This window comes from Dreissena polymorpha, chromosome 3 (assembly GCF_020536995.1).
Source record: "Dreissena polymorpha isolate Duluth1 chromosome 3, UMN_Dpol_1.0, whole genome shotgun sequence".
NCBI classification, from domain to species: Eukaryota; Metazoa; Mollusca; class Bivalvia; order Myida; family Dreissenidae; genus Dreissena; species Dreissena polymorpha.
In genome coordinates this window covers 116,713,373-116,735,948 of record NC_068357.1, presented here as the reverse complement: position 1 = coordinate 116,735,948, position 22,576 = coordinate 116,713,373, and the positions used below count along the sequence as shown (strand labels likewise).

The window sequence follows — 22,576 nt, the reverse complement described above, 5'->3', positions numbered from 1 at the left end:
TAAATTTCGATTTGATGGACTTTATATTATCAGGTTACATGAATTCCAATCCTTAATACCATTGTATCCTCGAGTGCCCAATTTCGACGCATACAAGCAGTTTGTTGAAGTTTTGTTGCTCAATATAGGGATTTATGTAATTAAATTTTGTTATTTCATTACACATGTACCTTTTATTTACACATTTTAAATTCAATTGATTGTGTTATCAACTAAAATTCGTTGAAAAACGACATGACCCAAGTCTATGTAACGGCGGCCATATCTGTTGAGAGTGCCCTAAAACGACGCATCTGATTGGTTACATGATTTCAATGTAAATATCACTCCTGTGGAGACTGAATGAATAAAATATAAACTCATGGTTGTTGTTCTTAAATTTGTAATTGCTGTAAAAGTAATATGAAACTGAAATTATTTAAATCAAATAAGATTTTTAATTGTGTGATGCCATACTGTCTGGCAGTAGTTTTAATAGGGGCCTGTGTCAGCAACCCTGTCATAAGCCGTGTTTATGGAAGATATGTGAATATAACCTGTACTTCTTTTGTGGAAACTGCACTTATAATTAATTAAATGAAAATAAGTAATAAACATAATATGCAATTACCAACATAAACACTTGCTACATATAGTTAAATTTGTATTACAGCATAACCAAAAACATATCCGGACTTCAAATCAAAGTTTACGCGCACACCTTTTTCATAGTGAAAATAAATCTATTTATACGATGTTTTGTCAAATGGCAGTCACGTGACTTATGAATGAAATAGTGAACTTTTGCAGACGAAACCGATGCATTATCCCACGGTCTTATTACCAAAGACAATTGGGTGTAAAGTGTTAAAAAGTTTTGCATTAAGTAAAATACATAAAAATCCATCAATTGCAAACCGATCAACCATATCTTACCTTTTAACCAGCTATTTTCCACATAACAAACAATAACTATAGTAAATTGTGCGTAGAGTACCATGTCAGGGCTTTCCTTTGACCCGAGCTCCCGGGTTTTGACGCTTGAAAATTACAGAAGACCCATTTTTGACTCTTGAGAAAATTACGTCATGCGTCACATTTGACCCGGGGGAATATACCGACTTGCGTCAACGAGATCAAAAGTTGTTAAGACTAAGCGATAATTGGCTCGGGGCGGAGTATCTCATTTAGTACACGCTAATCGTTAACGCCCGTTTCCAATCATCGAAGCACAAGTCCACCCAGTAGGCGGAGTTTGGTTAATATAGAAATCTAGTATTGACCAATTAAAACACTGCTGGTTCGATGATGCGTGTATTAACTTTCCATTATTTATCATAGCGTTTGTTATCAGCTGTTTGCGGAAAAGACGTGTATTAAACCCACCTAGTTGCAATAATCCAACTCCCAGCTATTGACCCTCTGAGCTGTACGTATGTACTCATAAAAGCTCAGAGCATTGGACTCATCCGCGTCAGTTTTAATAATATTCAATATAAAATAATAACATCCATATCCACATAACACCGTAAAGCATATTTTGAGATATTTCCAGAGTATGGCAGAATGTATTTCCAAAGCTGAATGCACCCATCACTGTTTCGCTTCATGATTGCTCAGTTCAAAGACGCGCGAAAGTTATGCTGGCATATGTACTGTCTACAACGTCAAATTACACGCTTTGCATCAAAGTTGCTAAAAATAACTATAGAACCGATACAACTGGCCTTGTGGCAAAGTGACAATTTTTGCATGAGCTAATTGATTACAAAATACATGTAGGCGTAATAATTGACCGTTTGATAAGGCATAGAAAACGGCGTGTTTGTCGCACATCTTCCGTGAAGATGGCACATGAAATAATTAAAGGGCGTCGGAATTTTCGATGGGATTAAATACGGAGGCACCTTTATCGGCGAGTAGAAATAATTTCCTTTTATAGTTTACCGATTTATATAGGCTATTGTGTTTAGGTACCACCCGTATGTTGTTTTTTTTTGTGATAGCCAGCGGAAATGGGTTTTTTTCACATTTTGTATTTCATTCTTAATTTAATAGCCACGCGAAACGGTCAAACAAAGTTATTGGATAAAGTGTAATTGTGCAAAGTGTAATTGTGCTAGTGCATTCGGAAAATGTCGCAGAGAAACCTTTTCGAATTCGGAATCGGTAGTAACTCTGAAAGTGTGTGTAAGACGCCAACGACAAAGCGTACTTTAGATCTAAATGACAGTGCTCCTAACACCCCCAAACGTGCGAAAGAAGAACATATGACATATTACTCTGCTGTATACATGAAGTTAATGTTGTATTAGAATACATGTTTTGTATTTATTAATCATTGAAATATTGTGTTTAAATGCATAGTGTTGTAGTGACAGTAAAATGTAAGAAATAAATGTTAACATACATGTATCTTTTTATTTGTTGCTTTTTATAATTATATCTCAGTAATTTGCTTAAATTGCAAAAAATCATTGACTCTCCTGCGTTATTATTAGGACTCTCAGAAGTTTGATTTTGACTCTTGAAAATATGGTCCCAAGAGTCCTTGACTCTTGAGATTTGAGGTCTAAGGAAAGCCCTGCATGTGCTATTGTATGACGTCAATGGATGTCGCTTATGTATCAAACAGAGGCAAAACTAAAAATGCGTCGAATTAGGGCAGCATCGATTCGAGTCACTCAACGATAGTAAAATGAAAAACTAGTAAAGCCATCAACTTGAGGTACATAAAAATTTAATCTTGATCTATTCCCATATTGATGGACAAATGTACATTTGAAAAAATTGTCTTTCATATAGCTCGGGCATTTATTGTAGATAATGTTATGGATATGGTTAAGTCGAAGTTGCTTGTATCTTTGCTCAAGTCAATGTTCAATAAACCAAATCGTTGAAGATCTTCAAAATTTGATACACGAAGTGATGTTCTACTATGGGAATTGTTAATAAAACAAACCATTTTATTTTGGACTATTTGGAGCTTGTGCTTGAGCTGTTTCGTGAGCCCACAATACCACGAAGAGGATGCATAATCTAAATGGCATTATATTAAAGAATTACATAAACTTATTTTAAGACTTTCATTTAAGAAAGCACTTTGTCTATATAAAAATTTAAGTCTAGAGTTAACCTTCTTGACGATATTATTTACAATAGAAGTACCAGACAAATCAGCATCCAAAATCGTACCATCCAAAATCGTACCAAGAAATTTTACATGCCTCTGTCTCTGAGATTTTATAACATGATCATTACATTATATTTGTATATTAAAATTGTCCACCATAGTGAGTTTACGTTTCGAACCAAAAAGAATACACTCTGTTTTGCCTAGATGGAGGGATAGCTTATTGTCTATCAAACACTTACTACAGGACTCGAGCTCTTTGCCTAAAACTTGACTAATGTAATGGTACTAGGATCTTTTCCCTGAAGCCACTCTGATACTCATACAACAGACCTTGCTTCACTAGAAAGGATTCCAACTGGTTGTATACAGCTCTCTCTATACAACTTTTGCGTCACGCACTCACTGTTTTGAATTCTGGCAGATATATTTAGTCTTGAATGTTTGCATTTCGCGATTTTCTTTTAAAATGTCCGCCATTAGAACGAATATGTGACGTCATTTCGTCGTTATCGACTTCAGTTAGCACATGCGTTCTCGAGTAATCGCTATTCCCGCGGTATTTCCACTGATCCATTGCGCTGTTGAAATCAAAGCGCTGAAGGTATTGAATTTGTTCGCTGTTGTATAATCTTAGACGCAACTCAGTTTTCAAAATTATGTTATAGCTTTTTATATCGCAAGTTTGTAATGACCACAACCAATTCAAATTTATAAAGAGTGTGTCTTAAAGCACAGGTCGCGATGTGTTTTTTTTTCAAATCATTGATACATTGATACATTGAATCATATTTGACATGCACTAAGCCCCGTTTTTTAAAGCAGCCAATATGGACATATTTCAAGTATAAACACTAAATTTGCCAACGTTGTCTTACAAGCTGTTAAATACTTTTGAGTACATACACACTATGTAGTGCACCAGTGGGAACCATAAACAGGCAGATGCGGTGGTTAGAGCAGACGCTCCTAAGCATTCGTCGTCTGCTTAATTTTACTGCAGTTATCCAGACAGGCAGTTACGGGTTACGGTTCCTAGCGTAGTTAAGCCCATACTGATTTGCAAAATTGCCTCTACATTATTTGTGAGCTAACGCTCACAATGTTTCTCACAATATCAGCACATCTGATTGGTTGCTTCGGCTTGTTACTATGCGCACGTTCATGTTCTTAAATAGTTTCTTAATAATGGGGAAACCAAACTCTTGCTCATTTTTTCCCCTAAAATAAACACAAACTTACATAATTATGTGAACATTACGTAGCTGATAAATCATAGAATCACTCTGGAATAACCATGACCTACTTTCAAATGAACACCGGAAATCATGTGAATGATCGTCGTAATAGTACATGTAATGGATAACCATCAAACAATTTACAACTTATTAAAATTGAAAAAAAACATTTTCCAGCACTTCTTGATGGTTTTTCGATAAAGTCACGATACTATGAAGAGGGCCGATACTATGAGAACAAGGGATACTGCGTATCGGTGGGTATAACGTATGGATGTAATCCCAAACATGTCAAATATCTGCCCTATTAGTTCATAGTTCCGGTGTCGATTGTTTACAAGTTTTTTTTTCACACGGTTTTGTATACAAAAATTCCCGGTAAATGGCCGGGTAAGTAGGGCTCTATAGGTCATTGTCGGCTCGGGTATTACTTACATGTACCCCGGGTACTCGCGAGTATACTAACATGTACCCCGGGTACGGTAAATATATAGCTCGACTGGTCATTGTTGGCGCGGCTCGATTTCTACTTAAATGTACCCCGGGTACTCTTAAGTATACTTGAATGTACCCCGGGTACGGAAAATATACTGAAACGTACCCGGGAGTTCTAACGCTAAATGGGGTTTTGTCGGCAAGTTTTTCAAATTAATTATGTTCGTATTTATGTCAATATTCTGTAAAATGGCCTCTTTATTATCAACAATCCTGCTTACAAAAGCATTTTGAGGAAGTTTTTTATCAAAGAGAATTTTGTTTCGTATTCCTTGGCGCGTTTTACGACATCGAATTTTAGGCGGGAATAAAACTCGGTTAAAACAGTCTAAATTGGCTGGTTACGTGTAAGTATATTGTTCGTACCCAGTGTACAGTTAAGTATACGTAAGAGTACATGTCAGTAGTACCCGAGCCGACAATAACCAATCGAGCGTAAGAAGGTTCTCTTCTCTTCCAATACCTAAATCTTGCACATTTGCATACGTTTTGTTAAGGACATATACAATACATTTTATAGGTCTTTGTGGTTTTGTTAAGGATTTAGAGAGTATTTCGCGATTTTCACATGCCGATGCGCGCGTTAGACGGTGTTGTATTTTAACATTTATATGGGCATCCTACTACGATTACGATTACTCGCTCAAACTTCATACCAGTTATTTGAAATAAACTGTTGCTTTTTTCATCGGATATTTCACCTAGGTGTTTCCAATTAATATGGTTTTATCCTCAGTTGCTCACCATCACCAAATTTGAGCTGGGTAGAAATCGATGCGAAGTTGTTAAAACTATATTGACATTAGAGGACTGCAAAGTTCAAAGTTATTGCTAAGGTCCCAACTTGAAGCAGCTAACCGTTAATACACCGATACGCAGTACTTTTTATTACAAAAAGGCGCCCGACCGTAAAAAGAACCCAGGCGATATCGAGATAAAATGTCCAATCATATCACAAAGGAGTTTTATGTCTTTACGAAAAGGATAAAATAGCCACGAACCGATGCGTTTTATTGTATTTATCACTGTTAAAAATGAAAACAAAGGCTTAATACAAATATACGCGGTATCACCATGTTAGTAACATTTTTATGCTCCCCGAAATAAATTTCGGCGGAGCATATAGTTGCCAGTTTGTCCTTCCTTCCTTACTAACTTACTTACTTCCTTTCTTCCGTCACACTTTTGCTACCGTTTCTCATAGCGCCTTCAAAACTTAACCAATCGCTTTCATATTTGGCATGTAGGTACCTTGCATGGCCTCTACCTTTTGATGGGGTTTGAGGTCACTGGGGTCAATGTCAAGGTAACCAATGCTAATAATAGACTTCCTTCCGTCACATTTTTGTTTTGCTACCGTTTCTCACAGTGCCTTCAATACTTTACCAAACGCTTTCATACTTGGCATGTAGGTACCTTGCATGGACCTCTACCTTTTGATGAGGTTTGAGGTGACTGGGGTCAAGGTCAAGGTCACCGATGCTAATAATAGACTTCCTTCCGTCACACTTTTGCTACCGTTTCTCATAGCGCCTTCAATACTTCACCAATCGCTTTCATATTTTGCATGTAGGTACCTTGCATGCACCTCTACCTTTTGATGAGGTTTGAGGTCACTGGGTCAAGGTCACCGAGGCTTATAATAGATTTTTTACTTTGTAGTTTGTATATGGCATTTTCCAATTGCCAGTATCTATTTATTTTATAAGTCCTCAGGTCGCTGGTGAGTTTACTTTTATTGTTAATATAATTACATTGTATTGTATTGTATTGCTTATTAGTCCCCTACCGGTTTCACCGGAGGGGACTTATGGTTTGCGCTCCGCCAGTCTGTCAGTCTGTCTGTCAGTCTGTCCGTCACACTTTTCTGGATCCTGCGATAACTTTAAAAGTTCTTCATATTTTTTCATGAAACTTAGCACATGGATATATGGCAATATGGACATTATGCACGTTATTTCAATTCGTTCCTACGTAAAAAATTATGGTTGCTATGGCAACAAACAGACTAGAAATACTGCTGAAAATGGTGGTTTTCTGGATCCTGCGATAAGTTTTAAAGTTCTTAATATTTTTTTTATGAAACTTGGAACACGGATAGATGGCAATATGGACATTATGCACGTCATTTTATTTCGTTCCTACGTCAAAAATTATGATTGCTATGGCAACACATAGACTAGAAATACTGCTGCAAATTGTGGTTTTCTGGATCCTGTGATAACTTTGTCAGTTCTTGATATTTTTTCTTGAAACCTGAAACATGGATAGATGGCAAATGGACATTATGCACGTCATTTCATTTTGTTTCTACGTAAAAATTCCGGTTGCTATGGCAACAAATATATCCCCAAAAAAAAATCTGGAATTTCTGACAATGGTGGAGCCGGTAGGGGACTTATATTGCTTGACAATAGTCTTGTTGTAATATAAATGTATTTGATTATTATGTATTTCATTGTAATTTTCAATAATTGCAATTTGAATTAGTTATTCATAATTGTTTTTGTATTATTTTTCAGGCCATCATTTTCAATATTATAGACATCTTTAATATAAAGAATATATACGACAACCCACTTGTGTTCTATATACACAACCCGGCTACATATGTTACGCATCACTATGTAAAGATGAGACCGTAGACCACTTTATTTCATTATGTTGGATTATAACCAGAATGCTTATCAGGATCGCGTCTTAAAGGTAAGATCATCAATGTAAGTTTATTCCGAAGTTTATTAGGCTAATTATGTGAGGACTTTGAGTGTGTCTATGGCAAGCGGTTCGACGCACAATCCCAAGAAACTAGGTTTCTCATGAGAACCTAGATTCTCAGAATGAGAACCTAGGTTCTCAAAATGAGAACCTAGGTTCTCATGAGAACCAAGGTTTTCAAATGAGAACCTAGGTTTTTAAATGAAAACCTAGGTTCTTGTGAAAACCTAGGATACCAAACGAGAACTTAAGTTCTCAGAATGAGAACCTAGGTTCTCATGAGAACATAGGTTCTCACGAGAACCTAAGTTCTATGTGTCTATGAGAACCTAGGATCTCATGAAAAACCAAGTGTCTCATGAGAACCTAGGTTCTCAAGAGTAAACTAAGGGTTTTAAATGAGAAACCTGGTTTCTTGGGATTAAATAAACCTAGTTTCTCATGAGAACCTAAGTTCTCATGAGAGACCTGGTTTCTTGGGATTTCATAAACCTAGTTTCTCATGAGAACCTAGGTTTTCATGAAAACCAAGGTTCTCATGAGACCCTAGGTTCTCGTGAGAACCTAGGTTCTCATGCGAATCTTGGTTTCTTGGGATTATGCGTCGAACCGCTTGCCATAATTAACCTCCCATTTGTTGTCTCTCATTGCTTGGTACACGCTGGCGGCATATGTGTAAAATGATACGAAATAGGCGTGAAACCGTGAATGTTACTCCCCAAGAATGAAATTAGTAAAGTAATCGGTGGACATTGGTCTAAACACGTTAATAAAAAATTAAACTGTTTATGAAATACATCTTTAATTGTAAATATTATGTTGAGACTAAAAATTGAAACAAATTCAGATCAATCGTTACATAATACATTGTTACAGTATTAAATGAGTTTCAGATATTCAGTTCCCTTGTTCGGTCCTTAAACGACTGTACGGTACAGTTTTCTATTTTAAATATGTCTGTGATATAGTAAGCAATCATTATGGTATAAATACAAGTTTTATCTCTATTGTTAATGTGTAATTATGTATTATTCAATCGTAAGATATCGGCAACATTGCAAGAAAAACTTATGCACTAAAGACTTTGCAATCATATTCCAATAACTTGAGATATCTGCAAAGATAATGTTCTTAATGGCGTGTTTTCATTCTGTCCAGCCCGTGTGTAATTGTATGTGAACACCATTGATCCTGCGCCCTGAATAATATGTGTCCCGTATTCCAAACGAGCAAGTTTACGCCGTCCGACGCGTAATTCTGAAAACCTTGGTTCTCATGAGAACCCAGGTTCTCAGAGAACCTATGGTTCTCAAATGAAAACCACGGATATGGCAAGCAGTTCGACGCATAATCCCAAGAAACTAGGGTTTTCATGAGAACCTATGTTCTCATTCTGAGAACCTAGGTTCTCATGAAAACCTAGGTTCTCATTTGAAAACTTGGGTTTTTTAAGCCATGTGCAATCTTCAAGCGAGAACCTAGGTTGTCCTTCTGAGAACCTAGGTTCTCATGAAAAACATAGTTTCTTGGGAATATGCGTCGAAGCGCATGCCATATGTGTCTCAGCATTGTTACCTAATGTTCTATTTGACTCACGAAACTTCGTTCGAATTTTTACATATGTAGCATTTATTTCCAGCTTTGTTTTTACTAAAATATATTTGAACTATAATAATGTGTCACATTGTATGTATTGGGGGGGGGGGGGGAGGTGTCGAAGTACTCTGAGGAAACCCCTCATGTGCGGTATTGTGACGACGAACCAAACGCACATGCTTCAGGGAACGGATATTGAACTCGGTCGCCTATGCGAGAAGCGCGCGAAACAACCACTTCGCTACCAGAGAGCGAAGAACAATCTCTTACTTTATTTCAGATAATAAGAGGTGGTAAGAAGCCTAACAACAAGAATAAATTAAAGAGGGATTTCCGAGCATTTCTCTTCAAAGATGTCAGTGTGTAGGGCTAGCAGGGTGTGTTGAGTTTCACAGACAACCAAGGCAAATGTCCCCTCGACTGTAGGTCAGGCGTCTAATTATTGATGGAGAAGAGTAACTTCCAGCTGACCTATCATTCACATTGCAAACGTTTGATGCGGCTACATAATTAGCAATATTATTAAATTAAGTCAATGGCAGATGGTTCGATTCTTAGGAAAAACAGTGAAAGTTTGTGAAGTCATAGCTGGTTCTATGCTTTTTTGCGTAGACTGGAACAACATTACGTTGTAGCTCACCAGAAAATAGGAGCGGTTCGTGCTTAATAGCGATCCGAAGACAACATAAATTGTTTTGAAGGATAACAGCATGCTGAATGCGCATGAACATAGTTTTAATACGAGCGAGCCTTGTTTGTCAACAAAGCATAGCCAAGCCAAGATTGTTCTTGGAAAATATACAGCAACACAAGCGAGATTATACGATTTTGTCAAATATTTATTAATTTATATATATTATGTAAAAAACTTATTAAACATATATTTCAATATAAATTTAAAAAAAGTTAAGAAGAACATGTGTCGAAAATGCGAAATAAGCCAGATATTTAATTCTGAAATTGAAAAAGGCTGTACAGTCGAATTCACCAGCATGTAAATGATGCATGTACGATGTGAATCTAAATTTAGTTTAACGGTTCATTGTAATTTCCTGCAATAATATCTATTCATACGACACACGAACACTAACAAAAAAGACGAATGCTTTGGCAATTGTAGGAAAATATGTACGAAATATCTTTGTCACAATCGGCTAAGGACGCTAATTTGTCTTTGCTGCATTTTATGAAATTCGTCTTCAATGTATAATTGTCTTGCCTATTTTGTGTTATTGTAACATATTTTATCAATACCAGTATATTACAATTTAACGCATAAAAAAAATCGTATACTAGTAATCTCGTTTTAAATCATCCAATCCCATGTGGTATTCATTGAGGTAGCAAACGCCGTCGGAAACCATAATACTAACATTCTATTTATTTCAAGACAAAAGGTGGTCAGATGATATTTTGGATGGTTCTGCATCAGGGTATTCAGGAATTTCGCAATACAGTGGGGGATGAACAGATGCCATTTTAAAGGGACCTTTTCACAGATTTTGGCATGTATTGAAGTTTGTCATTAAATGCTGTATATTGATAAATGTACACATTTTATCTAAAAAGCTTCAGTAAAACAAAATCAAGAATGCAATGTAACCCTCAACTGGGCTCGAGCCACTTATCCCTGGGATAAAAGTCTATCGCTTAGACCACTCGGCAATCCTACTCATACAATGAGTGTATTTTAGGCTTTATATAAGCAATCATCGTAGTATCACAAAATATAATGAGACGACAGAACTTTCCAAATTATTCAATCGTTTTGCGATGCAATGCTTTATAATTTTCAGGTTTCTAAATCGTCAAAAGAATCATATAATGGATATTTTAGAGAATGGTAAATGTTCAGTATTACCCGGTACTGTTTCCTCATAAATATCATTACTACAACGAAAATTTGCAAATCTGAAACATTTTTTTATAATTCTGTCAATTAAAAAAAAACGTGAACAGGCATCTTTAATGGTCTTTGTCTGAACACTTAGCAAAACATGTTAAACTTGACAAAAACTGGCCCTCCTACCATCACATAAAATAACCGACATATATCACACTTGTCATTAACCCTTACACAATAGGCCATAGAAATCACATTTTTTGCCACCTCACTCAAGACATTTGAAACAGTCCCTTGAAGTTTGGTTATTTGGTCCACTAAATAAATATTAATAAAATTAATGTCAAACATATATGTATATCAACTCAGGAGTTCGTATGACCAGACATGAAGTTGCCAAAATTCACCTCTCAACCATATGCACAAGCAATTTCACCTGGTAACATCATATGAGCCTTTCGAAAATCTGGTATCTAACAATGTGTCAGTAACACAATTTCAGAAGCAAAGCTGAGATGTTTACATGGATGAAACAAGATAAGAAGATACAAAAGACAGCCTTCTTCGAAAAAACGTGAATTTTCCCGTTTCTTTAATAAAGACTTACGATCGAGAAATGAATCTATACGGTACTAAACAGTATAATAAATTAAATGAAAATAATTAGGCTAAATAACATGCTTACAATATCAAAACAGTTGTTTGCATAGCAAAAAATTTGTTCAGCAAACATGACCGGACATTCGCTTTTAAAAGCATTAATTCCTATACCAGTGTAAATAGATCTATATGTAATCTGTTATTTACCAACCGAGCGCGACTATCACACAAACGCTGAACATTTCTACAGAAGTTTACAATATTTTGTGTGCAGTAAATACTTGTATAAACGCGACATTAACCCATTTATACCTAGTGGACTCTCCCATCCTTCTAAATTGGATCAATTAATTTAAAAAAATAGGGATGTCGTGTATATTTATTTCTATAGTTAGAATATTTCTTACAGAAATTCCTATAAGCAAACAGCGCTGACCCTGATGAGACACCGCATCATGCGGCGTCTCATCTGGGTCTACGCTGTTTGCCAAGGCTTTTTTTCTAGACGCTAGGAATAAATGGGTTAACAAATCTCTTCCGTGTTTTGCACACAATTTCTTTTGAGTTATTAGTTTCCCAAAACCAGTTTTCACTACTCATTACATATATTCCTAGATTGAAACTAATATTTTTTTTCAAGTGTAATTTGTATTGTGCTACTTCCGTAATGGCTTTTCAAATTGGAATTATCACACGCGAAGAAACACGCCCAGTTGTAGTACTTGATATGGTATCTTATTACATTAAACAACTACTTTTTATACAGTAATTCATTTACTAATGCATCATTTCAATAAATTGGCCATACGTCCGTGTGTCCGGTGATATATGTTGTGTCGTATTATTTTTGTGGAATTTAAACTGATTAAAAACACAGAACATTAAAAAAAAAGTCCTTAAATGTATGTTACTCACTTTAAATATCGAATAATGACTCTCCAAAGCTCTTCCACAATCACAAACAAATTACTTGCCGTAGTAATCAAATTGAACTGTTTCTAAAACCAATAGGACGGTTTGACATGTGTTATAATGAATTGCAAAGCACGATAACTCACAGTAGTTAATTGGTCAGATTCTGCTTGTCAATCACGGATTGTGTTGATCAACAACTGACGTATATTTCAATTGTTGTTAATGGCACACGGTTGCAGGTAATCCAAATAATTGACTTCATATTATTGGACACACACCTTTTACAGACAGAACTGCGAAGCGATTGATTTTTTCAAGTGGTCAATTGTTTATTAGCAAACTGATTTGGTTTCCAAGTAGCATATTATCAACGGTGTTTTGTATTGACGTTTAAATGTATAAATACAGGTGTTGAATACACATGGGTCCTTATTGTTCAATCTGATTTTACTATTCACGTAATCAGTATTGGAAACTGAGTAAATTAATCATAAGAATACTGTACACAATCTGAACAAATACCAACTGCAAATGCCTGTGAGCCTATAGTAAACTCTAATATCAAATTAAGAAATGAATGCACAGTATACAGCCAATAATTAACGCTAAAACTATTTTGAAAAGCCATGGTATATTTATTTAAAAATAAATACATTGTTATGGGACATGTAAAAATGCGCATATTAAAAGCGCTGCTCATTATTTAACATGGTCAAGTTTAATAATGCAAACACATCGACACGCACGTTCTTAATATGTTATGTTATTTATTTTATAATATATACATTTTTTAATTATTGTATGCAAGTATAGTTTAACAATCTCTTATTGCAAATTCACACGCAAAATGATACTTACCTATAAATTACGTGGGTCATTCCGTAAGTATACGCGAAAATCCATAATACATTCATTGTACTTTTATTTCGTACACCCAAAACGAAGTTCATAGCCAAACAGAATTAATGAATTCTTGCCACAGAAGTCGCATCATCGAGTGTTTGCCACTATTTATCAATATAGATGCCTGAACCAGAGACTCTTGTTTAGTTCGATCAATAATCCACCGCGCGTTGATCTGTTGGTCGCCTTCAGTTGGTTGGAGGATTTTAAACCATATGGCTTTACAATTATATCCACTTGGTTCCTTGAATTGATAGATGGATCGGAGGAGCTGCAAAAATTAATATTTTATAATTTTGCCCAATTTTAGCTATTGTTATTGTTAGATTGTACTGTCCATGTTGTGATATCAGGGCGATTTTATTATTAACAAAATATCGGAATAAACGCTACACGTCATGTGACAAAATCTAACGGGAGCCAAGTAAACTTGTTTGTACTTCGTTACTATGTTTTGCAAGCATCACGGTTTAGCCAAAATCATACACAATAACAGACACAGTGTTAAAAGTTTATTCAGAGATCTCCGTAAACCATCACCTACAAAATCTCAGACATCAACACTTATATTTGTCAAAGTTCTTACGGAATTTGAAATTAAATTAACACATTTATGCCTAGTGGACTCTCCCATCCTTCTTAATTGGATCAATTTATTTTCAAAATTAGGGATGTCTAGTATATTTATGTCTAAATTTTGAACATTAGTTACAGAAATTCCTTTAAGCAAACAGCGCAGACCCTGATGAGACGCTGTTTGCCAAGGCCTTTTTTTCTAGACGCTAGGCATACATGGTTAAACGAATTGGTACTTTTTAGCACAGAGCATTAAGTTCACAAAATACTGCGTGTAAGGTGTTGACATAAGTATCAGCATGCAGCATAAAACTTTTGTTAAAAATGCTTAAAGGAACCGTATCACAGATTTGTTTGGCACTTATTAAAGTTTGTCATTAAATGCTTTACATTGATAAATGTAGACATAGGATCTAAAAAGCTCCAGTAAAACCAAGAATACAATTAAAGAAAGAAACAAATGTACACTCAGCTGAGCTCGAACCACTGACCACTGGAGTACATGTCTCACGCTCAGACCACTGGAGTACATGTCTCACGCTCAGACCACTGGAGTACATGTCTCACGCTCAGACTACTGGAGTACATGTCTCACGCTCAGACCACTGGAGTACATGTCTCACGCTCAGACCACTGGAGTACATGTCTCACGCTCAGACCACTGGAGTACATGTCTCACGCTCAGACCACTGGAGTACATGTCTCACGCTCAGACCACTGGAGTACATGTCTCACGCTCAGACCACTGGAGTACATGTCTCACGCTCAGACCACTGGAGTACATGTCTCACGCTCAGACCACTGGAGTACATGTCTCACGCTCAGACCACTGGAGTACATGTCTCACGCTCAGACCACTCTGCCATACGTGCTCATAGTTCAAATAATTTATTTCATAGTTTATATAAACAATCCTCGGAGTGTCACAAAGTATAATGACAACAACAGAACTCTCCAAATTATTCAATCGTTTCGAGTTGCAACGCTTTACAATTTTTAGGTTTTTAAATCCTCAAAAGATGCATATATAATGGATATTTAAGATATTTTTAAGTGTCACATTATTATTACAAATAAACTGTTTTTCGCAATAAGGATTAGATTGATGATAGGTTAACCCATTTATGCCTAGTGGACTCTCCCATCCTTCAAAATTGGATCAATTTATTTCCAAAATTAGGGATGTCTGGTATATTTATTTCTATTTTTAGAATATTTCTTACAGAATTTCGTTTAAGCAAACAGTGTAGACCCTGATGAGACGCCGCATTATGCGGCCTCTCATCTGGGTCTACGCTGTTTGCAATGTTCTTTTTTCAGGAATCTAGGCATAAATGGGTTAAATTTACATGCAACTGTGTCGAGTTATCTTTAAGCGCAATGACAAAATGTACTCGTAAACAATATATATTTCTCGTGCATATAACTTATGTTTTGTTTCTTTAATCTGGATATTTATTTGCTGATTCTAATTAACGCATACTTGATTTCTTTTAAGATTAAGTACGTGACGATATTTAAAGGGATCTTTTCACGCTTTGGTAAATTGACATAATTGAAAAAAGTTGTTTCAGATTCGCAAATTTTCGTTTTAGTTATGATATTTGTGAGGAAACAGTAATACTGAACATTTACCATGGTCTAATATAGCCATTATATGCATCTTTTAACGATTTTAAAACCTAAAAATTATAAAGCGTTGCAACGCGAAACGATTGAATAATTTGGAGAGTTCTGTTTTTGTCGTCAAGTTTTGTGAAACTACGAAGATTGCTTATATAAGGTATAAAATACGTCTACTAAGTGTACTCGGCGGAATAGCTCAGTAGGCTAAAGCGTTTTTACTTCAGGACTCTGGCAGGACTCCAGGGGTCACTGGTTCGAAACCTGGTCCGGGCAATGTTCTTTTCCTTTTTTTAATTTTATTCTTGATTTTTTACTGGAGCTTTTACGATCCAATGTTTACATTTATCGATATAAAGCATTTAATGAATAAGTTAAAAAATGCCAAAATCCGTGAAAAGGCACCTTTAAGCCTTATTGACAGATTGTATCATTGTTTTTATTTAAAACGAACTGTGTATACATTATTTGCTTTTTTGCTGCAATTACAACAAAATCTATGCTCGCTTTGTACACAAAAGGCGTTTACGTAAATAAAGTCATTAAATTGCATATATGTATTGTTCCTAACACATTCTGCAATGTTAAGTTAACTATATACTGTTTCGTTTTTTTTAACTTTAATAATCAAACGTAGTTTGATCTCACAAAAATATATGCATGTTACATAGCGATGTCGTGTATTGTGTTTGTATCCGCGTGTGAATTCTGCGCGTCAAATGTTTAGGAGATATAAATGGTTATGCATGTGATTGGAAAATAAAGTTCAACAGAAGAAACAATATAACCAAAGTGAAAAAATACATAGAGTAGGTTAATTAGATTATATTTTATTGTTAACGTTGTTATCTTTCTTCGAACGTGTAAATCTAATCATAATAAAGCGCCTTGTTTAATTTTGTTAATTTTAATTATACGTATTAAAAATAATGTGAAATAAACACAATAAGCAAACAGTTGTTTTCAACTACATACCATTGCATTACTAAAACAAATAAGTTTTTAACACTTATGTCTTTCGGATTCTGTGCTTGGTGCATTCCAAAGCTAACGTTTCAGAGGGGTACATGTGGCGTAGAAATATTTGCTATTAAGAGCATGTGCTTACTTGTTCCAAAGTGTATGGACATATATGCAATGTATGTTCTAATGACTAAATTTGTTCTAAGCACATGTAGCAAAGTCAAAACGACTGCCAAATCAAACATTGACACAAAGACTGATTCGACCAACAAACGGAATACTTAAGAGATGAAGCTTCATCCACTAGACGAGTGTTTCGGGAAATGAAAATATTTATTGTATAATGTCCCAAAAGATAATCCACAGTACCTTGAACACCCAAGCCGGAGCGATATTTAGAGACCCCATACACAGACCTCCTGCCATTGACAAGAACGACCCCGAGAGCGTTGTGAAAAGAAGTAAATCTCCTGGAAATGCATCAATAACTGCTACCCACAACACAACTGGACTCACGTCTCTCTACAATAAAGGAAGAAAATACCATTATTAAAGCAAAGCAAAACGCCATCTGGCTGCAACAGCATCCATTATACAATAAACACGACCTGTACCACCTGCTTTTAAGATCCGAGAAGGTCCTCATATTCAGGCTGCCGCCATGTCACAACCGCATGAACTACACTAAGTTCAAGATTGACTAGTCAAACCAGTATCCCTGTCAGAATGGCAGCATGACCACAAAACTATTGCTGCAGTCCTGCCTACTACACGACGACCTCAAGCGCCAGACATGAGTAGAAGAAACCACGATGCAAGCGTACCTCTAAGGCAGTCTGGAACACCTGCAGCGCACGACTACCTTTGAGGAGAGAACCGACATGTTAATCTGAATGATTGAAAACAGGATGTAATGGTATAACTTGTTTCAGATCATAAGGATGTACGTGTTAATATTTATCATAATGAGTCAATAAAATAAGTGGGAGATATAAGGAATCATTGTTTTACTCCTCCTTATAATTATATTGATGCTATTATAAGAATGTTATAGAATAAATGAATCCATTTGACTTCCCACAATGTATGTTTTCAAGCATTCAACATTAATAAGTGATAAAAAACCTTCTTAAAGTCGGCAGACAATATTAAACCATTATTTATTGTAAAAAAATCGTCAACCGAATTATAATCAGTATTTAGTTGACTACTTGGCGCAAATTTGTGAATCAAAGTTTTTTTTTCTTGTTTTGGGAAAAGTAATATAATGCAAATTTGTAAAAACATTCATGGCTAACTCAATAAAAAAATCATGAAAAAACACATTTTCTTTATAGAATTATATTGTTTATCCGTCATCACCATGATTTTTGTTATTTCCTTTCTAGGCGTTCAAGATTACATTTCTATTCGATTAATATACCATTGAACGATTGGTTTTCGTCTGAAGTTATGAGATAAAATAGACATTTTAAGTGACATTACACAAGATTATGGTTATTATTTTTTTTAAGTCTTCTCATTTTGTTATTTCTTCGTTCATTATAAGTTTACGAGTACTAGTTTTTTGGTGAAGCTCGCCATTTTTCAAGGTTTTCAATTGTTCACGGTCGGTAATCAAACTAGGCAAATGTGTGAGTAATGAGTGTATGGGAGGTAGAGAGTGAATCTGATGGATAAAGAGAAGGTGAGTCACCCGATAATTTTATGTCCTCCAGTCTATACTGGGGGACATATTGTTTTTGCCCTGTCTGTTTGTTGGTTTGTATGTTGGTTTGTAGGCGTCAAACTTTGGCCATAACTTGTGCAATATTGAAGATAGCAACTTGATATTTGGCATGCATGTGTATCACATGGAGGTGAACATTTGAATGGTGAAATGTCAAGGTCATCCTTCAAGGTCAAAGGTTATATATATGGGAGGGGCAAAGTGCTTCACAAACACATCTTTTTGTTTATGTGTTTGGTTGCCGATTTTATCTATAATCGAAATGCACCATACTTCGTTAAGTTTAAGTCTTGTCTTATAATGAGCATAATTTGTCTTCATGTTGGATGTACCTAAATGTTCGCTTTTTGTATAAACATGTATAATAATTGGCTGATTGCTGTATTACATTGACTGCGATTGAAACAAAGTATGTAGACTTTTTTGCCTAAAGTAACAAAAACAAAAAATAGAAACGGTTAAGCGGCATTATAAAAGTTGTGTTAACAGAAATTTAATGGAAATTGTTTCAATATCTATAATCTTAAATACAATAATAACCAATTTTCACGTTAACACTTCATGCACAATGCTGTTTTGTTATGTGTCTATTTGCAATATTACATAATTATTACAATAATTAGGTTTCTTGCTGAATAATATTTGAATTGACAATGCTCGTAACATTTTATTGGTAACGTGTTTTAATGCTATTGACGTTGGCAACAGCGTCGTATACCATCGCATGTTGATGTTGAGTCTGTAACGTATTATGGTTCTGAAACCATTCCACACCTTTTCGTTTATTGCATGTTATTCTTCAATGCCTTATAAATATAAAATAAGAGTGTTGCATGAATGCATAAATGGCATATTGCGCTTTGTTCGGAAATATTGGAAATTTGAAGTGCTTTACCAACGCCTGCAAATGTTTCAACTATTGTGATTATATTCGTTCGTGTTATTTCATGTAAAACATTGAAATATTTCGAACAAGATGCACATTTTCAATTTGTCACTGCCATCAGACTCTTGTGTTATCAACCCAATAATTGATAGAATTTACAAATGCGCATATATCAAGGAAGACTTGAACAACGGACAGACACGTCTGAGCATTCGCACCGGAACTCAATCTTTTTTACTGACAGGTTCAAATGAAAGCGCATTCATGATCGCATCCCAATCCATCTACGCACACGCTAAGAAACGCTGATGTCTTGTCCACTTTCTAGAATTCTGGCAAAGTCACGAACGAAATCAATTGGAATGTCACCGGAAATTGACATCTAGCTAAATTCGCTAGTTGATGATGCTTATTTTCTGTCACACTATAAAATTGGATTTTGCTTTATATATCCACAAATAGGAACACTTGTTTATTTATCATTATAAGGCGGCAATAAGTGAATAACTTCCGATTTTTCTGTGAGGAAAACTGTGCCATTCATTTTAAACATAAATCCATTAACAATATGTATGTCTAGCCTATTGTAAAATGCTTCCTAAAATGTATCCCACATCCTTGATTACTAGTAACTTCGTATAATGAAACTAATGAATACAAACACCACGTGAGGTGTCCAGAATAATCGGGAAAAAACTCAAGAAATATTTATGGCATTGTCGACTAATAAATACACGCAATTACGTTCGTGTCAAGAAACTAATAAAATAAAAGTATATACTCCTTTTTGAAACCCACCTCATACATCATGTCGCTACACATATCGCCAAGCAATGTTTGATCGAAGCTTCGGTATGAAAACACCTGATGATTATTTCCTGATATATTAACTATTAACACTACGCAATTTAGTAGCTGAATTCTGCCATATCGTCCTTGGAATTCTGCGATATCGTCCTTGGGTGTAGCTGAATTCTGCCATATCGTCCTTGGATGTTTACGTATTTGAAGAAAGTTGAAAAGCTTCCGTTCATTTAAAACATTTTGACATTATAAATCAAAGAATATAAAGATTTATATTTTGAAAACCATTGTTCGCATTTTATACAGTTTACAGTTTAAATTGTTTGTTAAGAAAATGTTTGACCGCACAAACAGTTTTTAAGGACATTTAAAATAACAAAATATACTGTGAACAGAAAACGTGTTGCATTACTTCTAATACGCCTATAAAACAGATACTTTCTGTATTCTAATATCATACTCAGCCCATAAACACTCAAAATCAACGAATATTTCATACAATATTTCGAAAAATAAAGTTACCACATAAACAATCAATATTCCGTATAGCGATAGCCAACATTTTAACGCATTTGGTTGCCAATTGAGTGAGATGTTCTCAATAATCAAATTGCAACATATATATTGAAGTTTAAGTCTTGTCTTATAATGTTCATAATTGTCTTCATATTCATGTCTTCAAATGAAAGAGCATTTATGTTCCCGTCCCAATCATTCTACGCACACGCTAATAAACGCTGATGTCCTGTCCACTTTTCCAGACTCTATAAAATGGATGTTGCTCTATATATCCACAAATACGAGCATGTGTTTATTTATCATTATTAGGAGGCAATAAGTGAGCTTATGAATAAAAACCGTGCTTTTCGGTTTAAAATAGAAATCCAATAACAATATGGATGTCTAGCATATTGTTAAATGCTTCCTATAATGTATACCATGGCATTGATTAACTTCGTTTAATAAAACTAATGAAAACAAACACCAGCTGATATGTCTAGAATAATCTGGAAACAATATCTGGAAATATTATATGGAATTGTCGACGAAAATCGCACGTAATTAACTTCGTTTCAAGAAACTAATAAAATAAAAGTATATACTCCTCATTTAAACCCACCTCATACATCATGACGTTTCACATTTCTTCAAGCATTGTCTGCTCGAACTTGGTTTCTAACAATGGCTGAAGCTTAGTTATGAAAACATCTGATTATTATTTTCCTGTTATAATATGAAATAAACTACTAACACGTCACAATTTAGTAGCTGAATTCTGCCATATCGTCCTTGTGTGTTGACGTATTTGAAGAACGTTGCCAACTAGAGAGAACTAATAATATACCAGCAAGAACGACCAAAGGGGTGCCGAAAAGCAGTTCCGGCATGTGTTGCCCTTTTTGGTTGTTCCAGAGAGTATATCTATCGTTCTGTTGTCTTTTCTTTTTGGAGACCATTAAAAACGTCATACACAATCACGAAATTATGACAAATATATCTGTAGTAACTAGAGAAATGGCGAAAATAAGATAATTAATGTCATTTGTCATTCGAATAAGTTGTCGTGCAGGCGGTTACATTTGTCGTTCTTTCATGTTGGCGTGTTGTAGACCTTTAAACCCACCATCACGAAGGGATACAGGACTAGCTTCCGTTCATTTAATACATGTTAACATGATAAATCAAAGAACAAAGAAAATATAGCTTTTGAAAGCTATTGTTCGCATTTTATACAGTTTACGGTTTAAATTGTTTGTTTAGAAAATATATGTTGACCAGAAAAAAATAACAATAGAGATAAATAGACACACACTTAACTTAATACATATCATAAGTCAGTGTTCGAGTTTGTATGGTATATACTGATCGAATATGTATGTCCATGATATAAATGTCCATGAACAATAACACATTTCAAATAACAAACAATACTGTAAATATATAAGTGTGACATTACTTCTTATACGCGTATAGAACAGCACATAGCTGTGTTCTAATATCATAATTAATTATTTATAATATAAAGACAATCCACATGTTTTATTTGTTTTTGTATTATTAAGCTGGTTATCACGAGTTTTATTGTTCGTTTATATTTGGATATCATACATAGTCAATATAGATATATCAATCATAAATAAAAGGGCCAAATAGACTATTTAATAGCCATTCAATCAAATTAATCTGACGCATTTTGGAACAAACAATGAACATAATATTAGTAAGTAAACGTTTTTCAATGTTTCACCATAACACATCAAGATCAAGATCTTATGTCTGATAATCGTAACATGATAGCATCTACACATGCACAGTTAAAACACATAACAATAACCTAGTAGCTTTTACACTCTGTGGTGGTAACAATTAACAGCTTTTATCATGATAATCATGTGTTACCTGTCATGTCATTGAGTTGCAAAGTCAAAACACAATAAAGCTCATAAAGGCATAGTGTATTAGAATGTATAATGTCATTTTGTTTTACATAATTAAACCCCACTAGTGTCTAGTTTTTAATTACATTAAAAATAGTCTGTACTTATTGGGGGTATATAGGAGTGAACTTGTCTGT

General features: G+C 35.0%; 1 protein-coding gene across 4 annotated transcripts in view; it reads right to left on the bottom strand.

Annotated features, from left to right (window-relative positions):
* Positions 1 to 3,646, bottom strand: part of LOC127871152 (cGMP-specific 3',5'-cyclic phosphodiesterase-like) — an 88,865-nt gene extending 85,219 nt beyond the window's left edge. For 2 of the 4 annotated variants that reach the window (XM_052413876.1, XM_052413881.1), the window contains exon 1: positions 3,446 to 3,624. The gene's annotated coding sequence lies outside the window, so the exon portion shown is untranslated. Of the gene's footprint in view, positions 1 to 3,354 lie in introns of all 4 variants that reach the window. The other 2 variants (XM_052413878.1, XM_052413879.1) reach the window with 2 other exon arrangements.
* Between the last annotated feature and the right edge of the window lie 18,930 nt (positions 3,647 to 22,576).